Raw genomic sequence first — 13,444 nt, forward strand, 5'->3', positions numbered from 1 at the left:
TGCTGCTCAGCCTTTGCCTGAGCAAGAACGGGCATTGATAAATGCACACCCCTCCCCCGGGGGCACGCCCACGCCCACACCCTTCGAAAAGGGCGTGTGGGACCGCACGCCCTTTGGGCCTTTATCAAGGGCGTGCGACTCGAAGGGCGTGCATGCCCCCACATAGGCGTGCACAAGCGTGCACCGTGCCTGCTCGCCGAGAGCCCCTCAGTGGGCAGGTGCAAGTACACATACCTGCTTGCCGAGAGCCCCTCGGCGGGTGGGTGTATGTATCCCTGCTCGCCGAGAAGGATAACTCTCGGCGAGCAGGTATACAAACACCTGCCCGCCGAGCCTGCTCACCGAGAGCCCCTTGGCGGGCAGGTGCATGTATACCTGCTCGCCGAGAGAAATCCTCGGCGAGCAGGCATACAGATCCCACCTCGCCGAGAGCCTCTCGGCGAGAAGGTATACATACACCTGCCCATCAAGCCTGCTCACCGAGAGCCCCTTGGCGGGCAGGTGCATTTATACCTGTTCGCCGAGAGAAATCCTCGGCAAGCAGGCATACAGATCCCACCTCGCCAAGAGCCTCTCGGCGAGCAGGTATACTTGAACCTGCCCGCCGAGGGGCTCTTGGCGAGCAGGCTCGGCGGGCAGGTGTTTGTATACCTGCTCGCCAAGAGTTATCCTTCTCGGCTAGCAGGCAAGACTCTTGGCGAGCGGGGATATGTATGCCTGCTCGCCAAGAGATGTATACCTGCTCGCCAAGGATTTCTCTCGGCGAGGTGGGATATGTATGCCTGCTCGCCAAGAGATGTATACCTGCTCGCCAAGGATTTCTCTCGGCGAGGTGGGATATGTATGCCTGCTCGCCGAGGAGGTGTAGATGCACCTGCCCGCCGAGGGGCTCTTGGTGAGCAGGCTCGGCGGGCAGGTGTATGTATACCTGCTCGCCAAGAGGCTCTCGGCGAGGTGGGATCTGTATGCCTGCTCGCCGAGGATTTCTCTCGGCGAGCAGGTATACATGCACCTGCCCGCCGAGGGGCTCTCGGTGAGCAGGTATACGTGCACCTGCTCGCCAAGAGTTGTCCTTCTCGGCGAGTAGGCAAGGCTCTCGGCGAGCAGGTGCATGTATACCTGCTCTCCGAGAGGCTCCGGCGAGGTGGGATCTGTACCTGCCCACCGAGGGGCTCTCAGTAATAGAGCAAAGAGAAATTATATTATTGATAGAGAATATACAAAGAGAAATACAAAGTATCTATAGTAGATACAATGTGTCATAGCATAATGAGTACAGTCAAGTATTTATGTAATATTATGTAATATTACATAGTAGTATGGGATAATCCAGTAGTGGGTTAGACCGTGCTACAATGTAAGAAACGGAATTACGTTTCATTACGAAACAGGATGTAGTAATATTGATACGCGTAAATAGGCGTATTCTGACACGTGACAGAAACTTATCAAGACAATTAACCATTTTAATTATAGGTCGAGGACTTTCGATAGGAATACCGAAAAGCGAGGAACTAGGAAATACGAAGCCTGTTATTCTCTTTTCGTTCTAAATTCTTTAGGAAGAGTTGTACCAAATCAGGAAGCGCTTTGACTTGTAAAAATAAGATAAAAGGATTGTATACTTGGCTTTCATCTCTTTTCCCCATCGTAATATCTTTGTTTTTCCATATTATCATCAGAACTTCGAAACACTATCCACAATCTGTAACACTTTCGTTGAGAGATCTCAAAACCTTCTTTATCTGAATTGGAAATACTGCCGTCGTTGTCATTAGCTAGTCTGCCGACATTCGCAAGAAACATTCTCTGGCTTGTCCGATCTAGTTGCGTAATACTTTAGTCATTACAAAAATATTACGATCATAAACTTTTGGAGATTTTTTTTCTAGTTTCGTTTATTTATTAAATAGAAATGGATGTTAATCAAGAAGAACGAGTCCAAGAATTGGCCAACGTCCTCTCCAATCTTCAGCTTAATCATCAAACCGAACAGCAAAAAACCGACCATCTCTCCAACAAAATCAGTAACATCAAAGTCGACCTCAACACTATTAAACTCACCTTGCAAGATGTCACCCAGCGACTTCTCGCCTTCCACCATCAAATTTCAACTTTCCAGCATCAACCCCCACCATTAACCCAGTCTTTTTCGGATGTTTCAGTAATGACGCACGCTTCCTTCTCCGGTAACCCGAAGGAAATCAACAAGTTCTTGTACTTTATCAAGGACCGACTGGTCGAAGTAGAGGCTCGGTTCGCCAGCGAGAAGAGCAAGATCAATTGGGTCGTTCGTCATTTTTGTCATGCGGATGGTAATATTTCCGACACAGCTTCCTCTTATCTTTGGTGGATTTCTGTTTTGAGAGAGAATGCGCGAAATCAACAATTGTCTTCTAAATCTGCTTCTGCTGAGGATCCCTATATTCTACCCTGTTTAATTTCTATACGCGCCTTTTTGTCTCATTTAGAAGAAGTATTTGCTGATAGTAGTACTGTAGAAGACGCGAAGAGAGCTTTGTATTCTTGTAAACAGGGCAATAAGCCCTTGGATGTTTTCAATTCTCTTTTCCGTTCTTTGGTATTCGCTGTTGATTTAACGGAAGACTGTCGGATTGACGTTTATAAGGCCGCCATCAACCCGAAGATCCTCGAAATCGCCATTCAGAAAGATTCGTGGAAGGAGGCCACCGACTTGAAGGAGAAGATGGCGCTCTGTATTCTGGCTTCGAACATTCTGGACGAACTCACCATGCTCCGATCCAATCTCTCTACCAAACGAGTCGATTTTCAACTTCAACGACCTCCTCCCCCGGTTTCAACTCCTACTGCAACTCCTATGGATATCGATGCTATCACGGCAAGTGTCGGCTTTTCCTTTTCCGCTTATCGTGCACTTTGCATCAAACACAAGCTATGTCAACGTTGCCACCAGCCTTACGATGAAGCTCACATCACCAATCGCTCCTGTCCTAACGTGGAGGTTCACATGAAAGATAAAATCGCACTTTTTACCAAGCTTTCTCAATCTGTTCCCCCAACTACTCGACTCACTCAAATCAATGTGGCTACAACCAAACCAGGTGCTACTCATTTTTCTTGGGATCATATCGGGCCTGGCTCTTTCGCGGATATGTTGATGTATGGTTGTGATGAGACTGGGGAACAGCTCAACGATGGCAAGTCTCTATGTTCTATTACTCCCTTTGTTTCCTTAAATTCTCTTTCCCTTTCAACTCCTTCTCCCACCAGATTAGTTATCCCTATCCAATTGTTGCGCATTGGCCTTCCTCCACTTATTGCTATGGCCTTAGTGGATTCTGGCGCGGGGGATTCGTTCATCAACAGGGAATTCGTAAGAGCTAAACAGCTAAAACTAACGCCTTTGACTACTCCTTTTTCATGTAGAAGTTTTGATGGATCACCAGCTTCCTCCGGTGATGTCGACAAATGCTGGACCGGCCGCATAGCTTCTTCCGATTTTTTAAACCATTCTCGATTCTCTGATGTTTCTCTTAATGTTGTTTCGCTATCTTCAGTTGATGTTATTCTTGGATTACCTTGGCTCAGAGCAAACCATGCCTGGGTTGGAGGCTCCGACGGACAACTTTATTTTTCACCCCCTCTTCGTAATTCTCAGTTTCCTCTCTCTACACAAACCCTTAATATTTCATCCATCACTAATAACTTACATCTCAATCAAGAAGAATTGTTGTCATTACCGCTTTCTCTCCGCTCTTTTGCTGATGTTTTTACTGTAGCAAGTTTGCAATCTCTACCTCCCGTTCGTCCGCAGTTTGATCTAAAGATCCAAATTAAGGACGGGTGCACACCACCATTTGGAGGTTTGTACAACCTAAGTGAGGGGGAGCGCAGACAATTGCGAGGATACATTGACGAAAATCTTAGTAAGGGTTTTATTCGTCTCTCTTCATCACCTGCCGCTGCTCCTATTTTCTTTGTCAAGACCGAAGGGAAGGACGACAGACCTTGTGTAGATTACCGGGGATTGAATGCAATGACTGTTCGAGACAGCTATCCGATACCAGTTCTATCTTTGCTTCTTAATAATCTTGCAGGTTGCAAGTTTCTTTCAAAGGTCGACTTGAAGTCAGCGTTCAACCTTCTACGAGTCACTCCGGGACAGGAATACTTGACTGCGTTCCGAACTCCTTGGGGACTTTTTGAGTATATGGTAATGCCCTTTGGACTTGCTAATGCACCGGCCACTTTTCAACGCTTTATACAGCATGTATTACGGGAATTCATTGATGTCTGCTGCTTCGTTTACATTGATGATATATTAATCTTTTCAAAGACAGAGGAGGAACATATTCATCATCTAAAGTCTATACTAACTAAACTTCGCGAGTATTCTTTGAAGGCTTCACTAAAGAAGTGTGAATTTTTTCAAACCGAGGTTCAATCCCTGGGATTCATCATTTTGTCTCAAGGACTTCGTATGGATCCAAAGAAGTTGGATACTATCACTCAATGGCCGGTCCCAGAGACTTTACGCGGTCTCCGAAGATTTCTGGGTTTCTGCAATTTCTATCGACGTTTTATCCCACGTTTTTCCTTTATCACGGGAAGTTTAACTGAACTCACGAAGGAATGCGCTTTTCACCCTTCAAAGATGAAGGGGACGGTGGTCGTACAGGCTTTTAACCAGCTCAAGAAGTCGTTTTTATCTGCTCCCCTTCTTTCCCATTTTTCATTTCAAGCGGATCGAATAGTCCACGTTGACAGCTCAGGCTTTGCAATTGCGGGAGTTTTGAGTCAACCAGACGAAACAGGTCGTTTGCGTCCAGTCAGTTTTTTCTCACGAAAACTAACCAACCAGGAACGCGCATGGGCAATTTTTGATTTAGAGCTGTATGCGGTGTACGCAGCATTTGAGGAATGGCGAGCATGGCTAGCAGGCACACAGAACCCAGTACTCGTATTCTCAGATCATGCTAACTTGAAACATTTTATGACTTTGAAAAAGCTAACTCCCAAACAGGCGCGCTGGGCAGCGTTTTTAGATTCTTTCAATTATAAACTTTTCCATCTTTCAGGAACTTCCAATCCAGCTGATGCCCCCAGTCGACGGCCGGATTTTGAGGGTGTGGAGAAGTTAGAGATCCCAAATTTGTTACAATCACGTTTTGCTATTAATGCCATCGAGACAGAATCTCATGCAAAGAAGGATCATGATCTTTATTTTCAACCAATCTCACCCACATTCTCACTTGAATTGAAACAATCTTATTCCTCTCTTTCTGCGGAGGACAAATCCCTATACCATTTGGATCAAGGCTACTATTGGTTTAGGCATCGATTGTTTGTTCCGTTCCCTTTACGAGCACAGTTGCTTCAGAAATATCATGAAGAGGAACTTGCCGGCCATCCAGGAATTGCTCGAACCCTATCTTTAATCTTGAGAACCTTTGACTGGCCTAGTATCCGTAAGGATGTTATTTCTTTTGTTTCATCTTGCGATTCATGCCAAAGGGTTAAGGCAAATAAACAACAACCGGCGGGCCTGTTACAGCCGTTACCCATCCCCTCAAGGCCTTGGAATGTCATTGGTATGGACTTTATCACTAAACTACCAGTTTCTAAGTCGTTTGACTCCATTCTAGTCGTAATCGATTTGTTGAGTAAAGCCACACACTTTATCCCGTGTAAGGAGGCTATGACTTCAAGGGAACTAGCAAAGCTGTTCAGACGCGAAATCTTTAGATTACATGGCCTTCCAGATTGAATCATATCCGATAGAGGGACCACTTTCACGAGCGAGTTTTGGCAAACCTTTTTGAAACTGTTAAAAATTAAATCCGCTACATCTACCGCTTACCATCCTCAAACGGATGGTCAGACGGAAAGGATGAATCAAATATTGGAGGATTATCTCCGGCATTTCGTTAACTATAATCAAACTGATTGGTCCGATAAATTGGACTTGGCCGAATTCTCCATTAACAATCTTCATTCTTCGGCTTCAGGAGTCTCCCCATTTTTTTTCGTACACGGATTCCATCCTCGTTTTAATACTATTACCGCCCCTTCGGGAAGATCACAAGCTAACTCCGTCATCCGAGATTTACAGGAGATTCAGGACAAGGCACTGTGCTCGTTACAGGAAGCAAAGGAGAAGCAGGCTTTCTATTATAACAAAAAACGACGAGAAATTCTGCCATTTTCCCCAGGTGACAAAGTATTGTTATCCCGACGATTCATTCAAACTAGACGGTCTAATTCAAAGCTAGACTATCGACATTTAGGTCCTTTTCGAGTCATAGAGATGGTAGGAGAAGGAGCAGTTCGGTTAGATATCCAGGAACATTATCCAAAACTCCATCCCGTTTTTAACCTTTCTCTGGTGACACTTTATAAGGAACCCTCCCTGAACTCATTTCGCCCCTTGGCTACTAACCCGGAAGCACTTGCAGTAAGCGTAAAGGACATCAATTGGCAGTTGTTTTCGGAGGTGTTGGACCATCGAACTCCGCGAAAGGGGACAGAAGAATATCTTCTTCGATGGAAGAACGCTACCCCGGCGGCAGATCGTTGGCTTTCGTTATCAAAAATTCCTCGTTCTCATCATTTGCACCTTCTTTCTTTCCACCAAAAAATGAAAACTCCAATCCCATTGTTGTTAACGGGTATAAGGTAATGTATATTTGTAAGAAACGGAATTACGTTTCATTACGAAACAGGATGTAGTAATATTGATACGCGTAAATAGGCGTATTCTGACACGTGACAGAAGCTTATCAAGACAATTAACCATTTTAATTATAGGTCGAGGACTTTCGATAGGAATACCGAAAAGCGAGGAACTAGGAAATACGAAGCCTGTTATTCTCTTTTCGTTCTAAATTCTTTAGGAAGAGTTGTACCAAATCAGGAAGCGCTTTGACTTGTAAAAATAAGATAAAAGGATTGTATACTTGGCTTTCATCTCTTTTCCCCATCGTAATATCTTTGTTTTTCCATATTATCATCAGAACTTCGAAACACTATCCACAATCTGTAACACTTTCGTTGAGAGATCTCAAAACCTTCTTTATCTGAATTGGAAATACTGCCGTCGTTGTCATTAGCTAGTCTGCCGACATTCGCAAGAAACATTCTCTGGCTTGTCCGATCTAGTTGCGTAATACTTTAGTCATTACATACAACACCCCCCCGCTCGACTGAGCTTTGCCTAATAGGGGGGTTCACGTTAGGCTGATTTCGAAATCAGTCAAAAAACCTTGTTAAAAATTGATGGCTGCTCATGCAGGTCTATGCAAGGATATTCTAGAAAATGAATAGAGTTCTCAGCGAGACCTCCCCTGTTATAAAGGCCTTGCTGAAGGGAATGCTTATGTAGTATTTTTTTTTAAGTTTATGCAGGAAGGGTGCATGAGATTTGAAACCATCCGTGACCAGCAGCCAAAATCAGGCTAACGTGAACCCCCCTAATACTACTTTTGCCTGATTGCCGTGAAGAATTGGTGAAAGGTTTTTAGTGAAGATATCCGCAAATTGTCTCCGACTTTAAACCCATTGTATATTGATTTGTTTCCTATAATAAGCTTGGTTGCTGATGTAGAAGTCACGCTCCGTATGTCGCGTTCGTTTGTTCGATCCTTCATTGGTAGCAATCTTTATAGCAGCTTGATTATTGCAAAAAATATCTGCTATGGTTTCTTTACCAGTCATGTCGCACAGGAGATTCCGAATCCATAGCGTTTCCCGTACACCGATACCCATTGCCATGTATTCTGCATGCGCCGTTGATGCCACTACCGATGCTAACCGTTTTGACATCCACGCCACTGGACAACCGTAACAAAACACCATTATCCCATGAGAAGATCTTGAAAATTCACCCCCCCAGTTCGCATCCACAAAACACAAAAGAACCAACGCATGTTTGTCTGGATGGATAAACAGCGCTTGATGGCGAGTTGACCCGAGATAACATATCAGGTGTACTAAGAAACGCCAGTGCACTGTAGACGAATTTGAGGAGAATCGTGCCAAAAAATTCACTGCAAAAGCTATATCGGGGCGCGTCGCCACTGCTACGTAGCTCAATGATCCAACTAAGTGATAGTAAGTCGAGGCGTCTATGCCTTTGCCTGTATTTGTCTCCGGTAAAGTTTCATTTGGGAGGGGCGTTTTCACAGTCGTGATTCCATCCCATCTCTCCACAAGGATTTTATTCGTTAGGTTAGGCTGAGTTAGTTTGAATCCTTTGTTGTCCCTTAGAATTGATAAGCCAATAATATTGTCGAGTCCTGCTGCCCGCTTTATATTAATAGAATCCGCCAGTCTTGATTGTAAATTGCGAAGATCCTTCTCAGTTGGTGCCGTTATAATACCATCATCTACATGGATCCATATCGCCCCGCCGTTCTTTGATCCTGAGACGCAATATACACTCGTGTCGTATTGTGAAGCCGTGTAGCCCAAGGAGGATAGTATACCGGAGAGGTGTTGCCACCAGCATCGCGCCGCCTGCTTGGTGCCATAGAGCGCTTTATTCAATTTGCAAGCATAACCCTTCGGAACCTCCAGGCCTTTCGGCGCCTTGACCCAAATTTCTTCGTCAATGGGTGAGTTTAGATAGGCTGCCACAAAGTCAAACGAGTGTACCGGCCAGTTGTTATTTGCAGCTAAAGTCAGAATCAGACGCATGGAGATAAAAGTTGCTGTTGGTGCGAAAGTACTATTGAATTGTTCTCCTTCTATCTGTGAGTATCCTTTCACAACGTATCTTGCCTTGTGTCTAATAACTTCGCCCATATCATTGAATTTCTGAGCAAATACCCAGCGGGCCCCTAGAACCCGTGTTCTGTCGGGAACTAATCTTACGTCCCATACCCCAAGATCCTGGAGGTTTTTTAATTCTTCTTTAATAGCTTTGATCCATTCTGCCGCTGCCTTTGATCTCATCGCTTGATTGTAAGTTTTTGGGATTACATCATTTGTCGGGTTGTTTACTATCGCTGCTACCAATACCTCTTGTTTATCTACTTCAATCTCATCCAAAAAAATCTCCCAGTGTGAAACGAAAGACGGTACATTCAAAAGCGTCACCCGCTGGATAGATTGGTATGTTTTCTGTCGGCTTATTTAGCGGGAGTATGTTGCAATCGTCAATGTCCAAGAAACGACATAAAGCCGAGTTGACAAACTTGTCTTCCTTCGGAATCCAGAAGCACCAACCTTTGCTTTCGCTTAAACAACTGACCACCACCCCTTCAATCGCCCTGTCATCTAGTTTCGACCTTTGTTCTGCCACAACGTGAATATAAGCTTTTGCTCCGAAAGGGTGCAAGACGTCAAACATCGGCTTTCTCTGAAAAAGTTTCTCATATGGTGTAATGTCTCCTGACGCCGAATTCGGAATACGGTTTAGTATCATGCTAGCCCACTGGAACACTAAACCCCAGAATGCCTTTGGGAGACCTGAATCAAGAAGGAGCGTTCTTCCTGTCTCTTGTAGAGTCCTATTGAAGCGTTCTATTACTCCTTTCTGGTAGTGGTGGTATGCAATAGCACGTTCCGCCGTTATACCTTTTGTCCTCAAAAAAGTTGCCAAATTCGTACTGTTAAACTCGCCTCCGTTGTCAGACCTCAATATTTTCACTTGCAGCCCTGTCAAACGCTCTAGCCTCAGTATGGTCTCCATTACCAGAACTGTTGCTTCCGATTTCGCTGCAATCACCTTAATTTCATTGTACCCGGTCCCAATGTCCCGAATAGTTAAGATGTACCGTCCTCCATTAACAGACAGTAATTCAAAAGGCCCAATGAGATCAACGGTTATCGCCTCTAGTCTATTGAAATTTCTGCCTTCTTTCTTAAGGGTGGCTACTTGTTTGCTCTTTGCTATCCAACAGGATGAACAGTGAATCTTCCCAGCAGGGAGGCTTGCAGGCAATCCTCCACCAACATTGCACGCGATCATCCGCTTCAAAGTCCTCAGACTGACGTGCCCAAACTTCTTATGCAAAAATAAGAGGTAACGTTCAGTTTGAGTCAAGCTGGGCGCTTCCCAAGTATTGTCCCTTTGATCAGGAACGGAAATGAGAAACAGATCTTCATTGGGTGCGTCCGCTGCGCTAAATGATGGTGTCGCTGGTGGATGAGATACAACAGTAGAAGTTCCGCAAGGAACATGATTAGGGATCGGAGGATGTGATTGTTGAAGATGTGATGCAGAAGCTAGGGAAAGAAAGATTGATGGTTGGATTCCTGGAGTGGAGTATAGGAAGGCAGGATTGTGGAGAGGGGAAGAAAAAACCCATTTCCGGGTTGAAGGATTCAAGCGACAAGTAGCCCATAACAAAGAACCTCGATATAGAAAAAAGCTGTTGGAGGTAACATCAAAAGAAAAATGAAAACCTTGAAGTCGTAGGGCCGCTGGTGAAATGAGCGTCACATTTGCGAATGGACAATACAGGACATCCCTAAGGACCACCCTTGTTCCACTGGGACCAGTAAAAATTAGGCTGCCCCAAGCTGTGATGAATTGAGATTCACCGTCAGTAGCTACCCTCAGCGGAATTGGACGCTCTAAGATTTCAAAATCAAAGAGCGCTGACTTATCCCCAGTGAGGTGATGAGACGCCCCAGTGTCAAACAATGTCTCCTGGGGATTGATATCCCCAGCAGCATTCCCATTTAAATCCAGATTGTTGAATGACGGACCGTTTGGATCAAATGATGGTCCGGTCGCTCGCGCCAAAGGTCCCGGTGCATGATTGGATTGTTGGTTTTGTGGAGCATACTGTGGTCAATAAGTGTCTCGAGGTCGAGGGAGGGGAATCAAATTGGGATTCTGAGCTGGTTGACGTTGGGGATAGTAGCAGGGAGATGAGCCGGCAGGCGCGATGATAGGATAGAAGGCCTGCATGGGGGGTTGTTGTGGTCTTGGGTAAGGAACGGGAGCTTGGGAATGGACAGGATAACGATGAGTCGCGGGATTGTTCAGGGGACAGTCGGCCAACAGGTGACCAAACGATTTGCACCTGTAACACTTGTTTCTTGACGTTTGGGAGTTGGCCGCCATAACATATACGTTGTCTTCATGGCTGATAACCGAGGGTGATCGCTCCATTGGTGCAGAAGTTGAGTTGAACTGGACTTGTGGTTTGTTGGATCGAAGAGATTGGGAAGATTCGACTTGGTGGATTGCCGCCAATAACGTTTTCCAGGTTTTCTCAAAAGTGATGGGTTGGTGGTTGTTAAGAGAAATTTCCGCATCAATCCGTCTATCAAATTCAAAACGGAGAGCTGTCCCGGGAGCAACATTCTCATGAATAACCAGGGGAAGAAGATCGTCGTAATGGAATGCAGTACCCATGGCATTCAATTCATCCAGCAACGTCTTCATCTCCGTCGCAACTCTTGCTGGATTTGTCGACATGTTGACCTCCACGTTGCGAAGTTGTTGCAAAACTCCAAGCATCTTCGCCTTTGTAACACCACTGAACCTCGCCTTGATAGCCTCCAACATGTCCCACGCGGTCCCCAATTCTTGAAGCTCGCTCTTCATTGATGGATCGATGACGCCAAAAATGATCCGGCGTCCAACGCTAACCATTCACGGACAAACACAGGGTCCCAAAAAAAAATCTTGGTTGTCCAAGAAATCTGCACCGATGCCCATCAAAGCCTTTAACCAAAGCATGTAGTTAGACCCGTCCGGTTTCAAAAAATTAGACTCGCCAAATTCTTCAATCGCCGACTTGACCAATCCGTTAACCGCGCGTTGATCCGCAATGAGAGAAAGATCGTCCTCTTCTCTCCTGGCCTGGGGAGCTGGCTGACGACGGTGGTGGCGGTCCCGTGCTGGAGGTTGTTGCACCGGAGTCATGGGTCGACGCCGGCGGTAATCGACGTGCTGGTCATCCAGAAGGGGTTCGTCGTGCAAGGATTGTCCGTCGGCATCACCAAGGGGACCGGGAGTGGCAGCGGCTTGTCGGGGAGGGGATTGTTGAACGGGCATCTTGAGAAGTACAAATATTTGCGATAAGAGACCGAGATCCAATCCTACTGCTACCGTTCCGCATAGGGTTGGGCTGAGTACCAGGATGGTACTCAGCCTGTGTGGGTTTCTCTTGCAGCCCTTTGTTGCTCAGGGCTGCATAGGTGACCCGGGAGTTGGTCCTCCAACTCCCCAAGCCGCCTGAGTGTGGGAAAGGCTCTCTTTTCATCTCTCCGGCGGTTTCGCCGCGTTTCTCCTCTCCATGCCGGAGGGTGTGGCGCGACGGCTGTGAAACTCCATAAAATATTATGTGTCCTATGGGAGTTGAACCCATGTCTCTTATATCCATGTCAAGTGTACTAACCACTGTACTAAGGACGCTTGGATATGAATAGCTGCAGGTGGGTCAATGAACATCCACTGGTGTCACATGAAGATCCCTAATTGAGGGGAAGACCCGTAAATGACAGGTCATGAATGAGTGACACCAGCAGGTATGATAAAGCTAAGAGTAGCAGAACCACAACCTGACAGCCCCCTGTGCTATGAAAGGGGTTTATCATACCAAGACTCCATAATATCCTAGGTATCACGCGGTAGCGCTGGGCTCATAACCTGTGAAACTCCATAAAATATTATGTGTCCTATGGGAGTTGAACCCATGTCTCTTATATCCATGTCAAGTGTACTAACCACTGTACTAAGGACGCTTGGATATGAATAGCTGCAGGTGGGTCAATGAACATCCACTGGTGTCACATGAAGATCCCTAATTGAGGGGAAGACCCGTAAATGACAGGTCATGAATGAGTGACACCAGCAGGTATGATAAAGCTAAGAGTAGCAGAACCACAACCTGACAACAGCCAGATGAGCTGGGAGAGTGGCTACTGCTCCTTGCGGAGTGTGGCCTCTCTTCCAGTGTGAGCACTAAGATGTGGGGGTCTGAGCCCGACCCGCTACTCCAGGTGGCCTGGAGCCTGCTCAGACCCAACACTCCAGGAAGCCTGGTCCTAGTGAAGGCTAGGTGCCTTCCTTTCCCCCACACGCAACAAGAATGGATTCATTGCAGATGCATACCTCCCTCCATCGCCTCTACTGTGTCTTCAGGTCTCCGTTACCTGCTCCATTAACTCTTCTAGATCACGGGGAACCTCAACCCGTAGCTGATAGCGTGTCCGGTGGTTCCGCCTGATCCCTCTGGATAGCTCGTCGGCACGGTTCTCCGCCGAGGTGACGCGTTTCGCAACGAGATTAATCTGGTTCTCGATTCTTCCATTCAGCGTTGACAAATCGGTCCTTGGATTTCCGTTTGGTGACAACGCTTTCCGTCGTAGTGTTGTCGGTCCAGACAATGAAAGTTTTCCCGCCCCGTGCTCCGAGCTTGATTAGCATCAGTAGCCCTAGCCGCACCGCTATGGTTTTGAGCCTTGATATCCTCTCCTCCTCGTCAATGTTTTTGTCCAGCTC

The sequence above is a fragment of the Puccinia triticina genome, chromosome 8A, assembly GCF_026914185.1.
Source record: "Puccinia triticina chromosome 8A, complete sequence".
NCBI classification, from domain to species: domain Eukaryota; kingdom Fungi; phylum Basidiomycota; class Pucciniomycetes; order Pucciniales; family Pucciniaceae; genus Puccinia; species Puccinia triticina.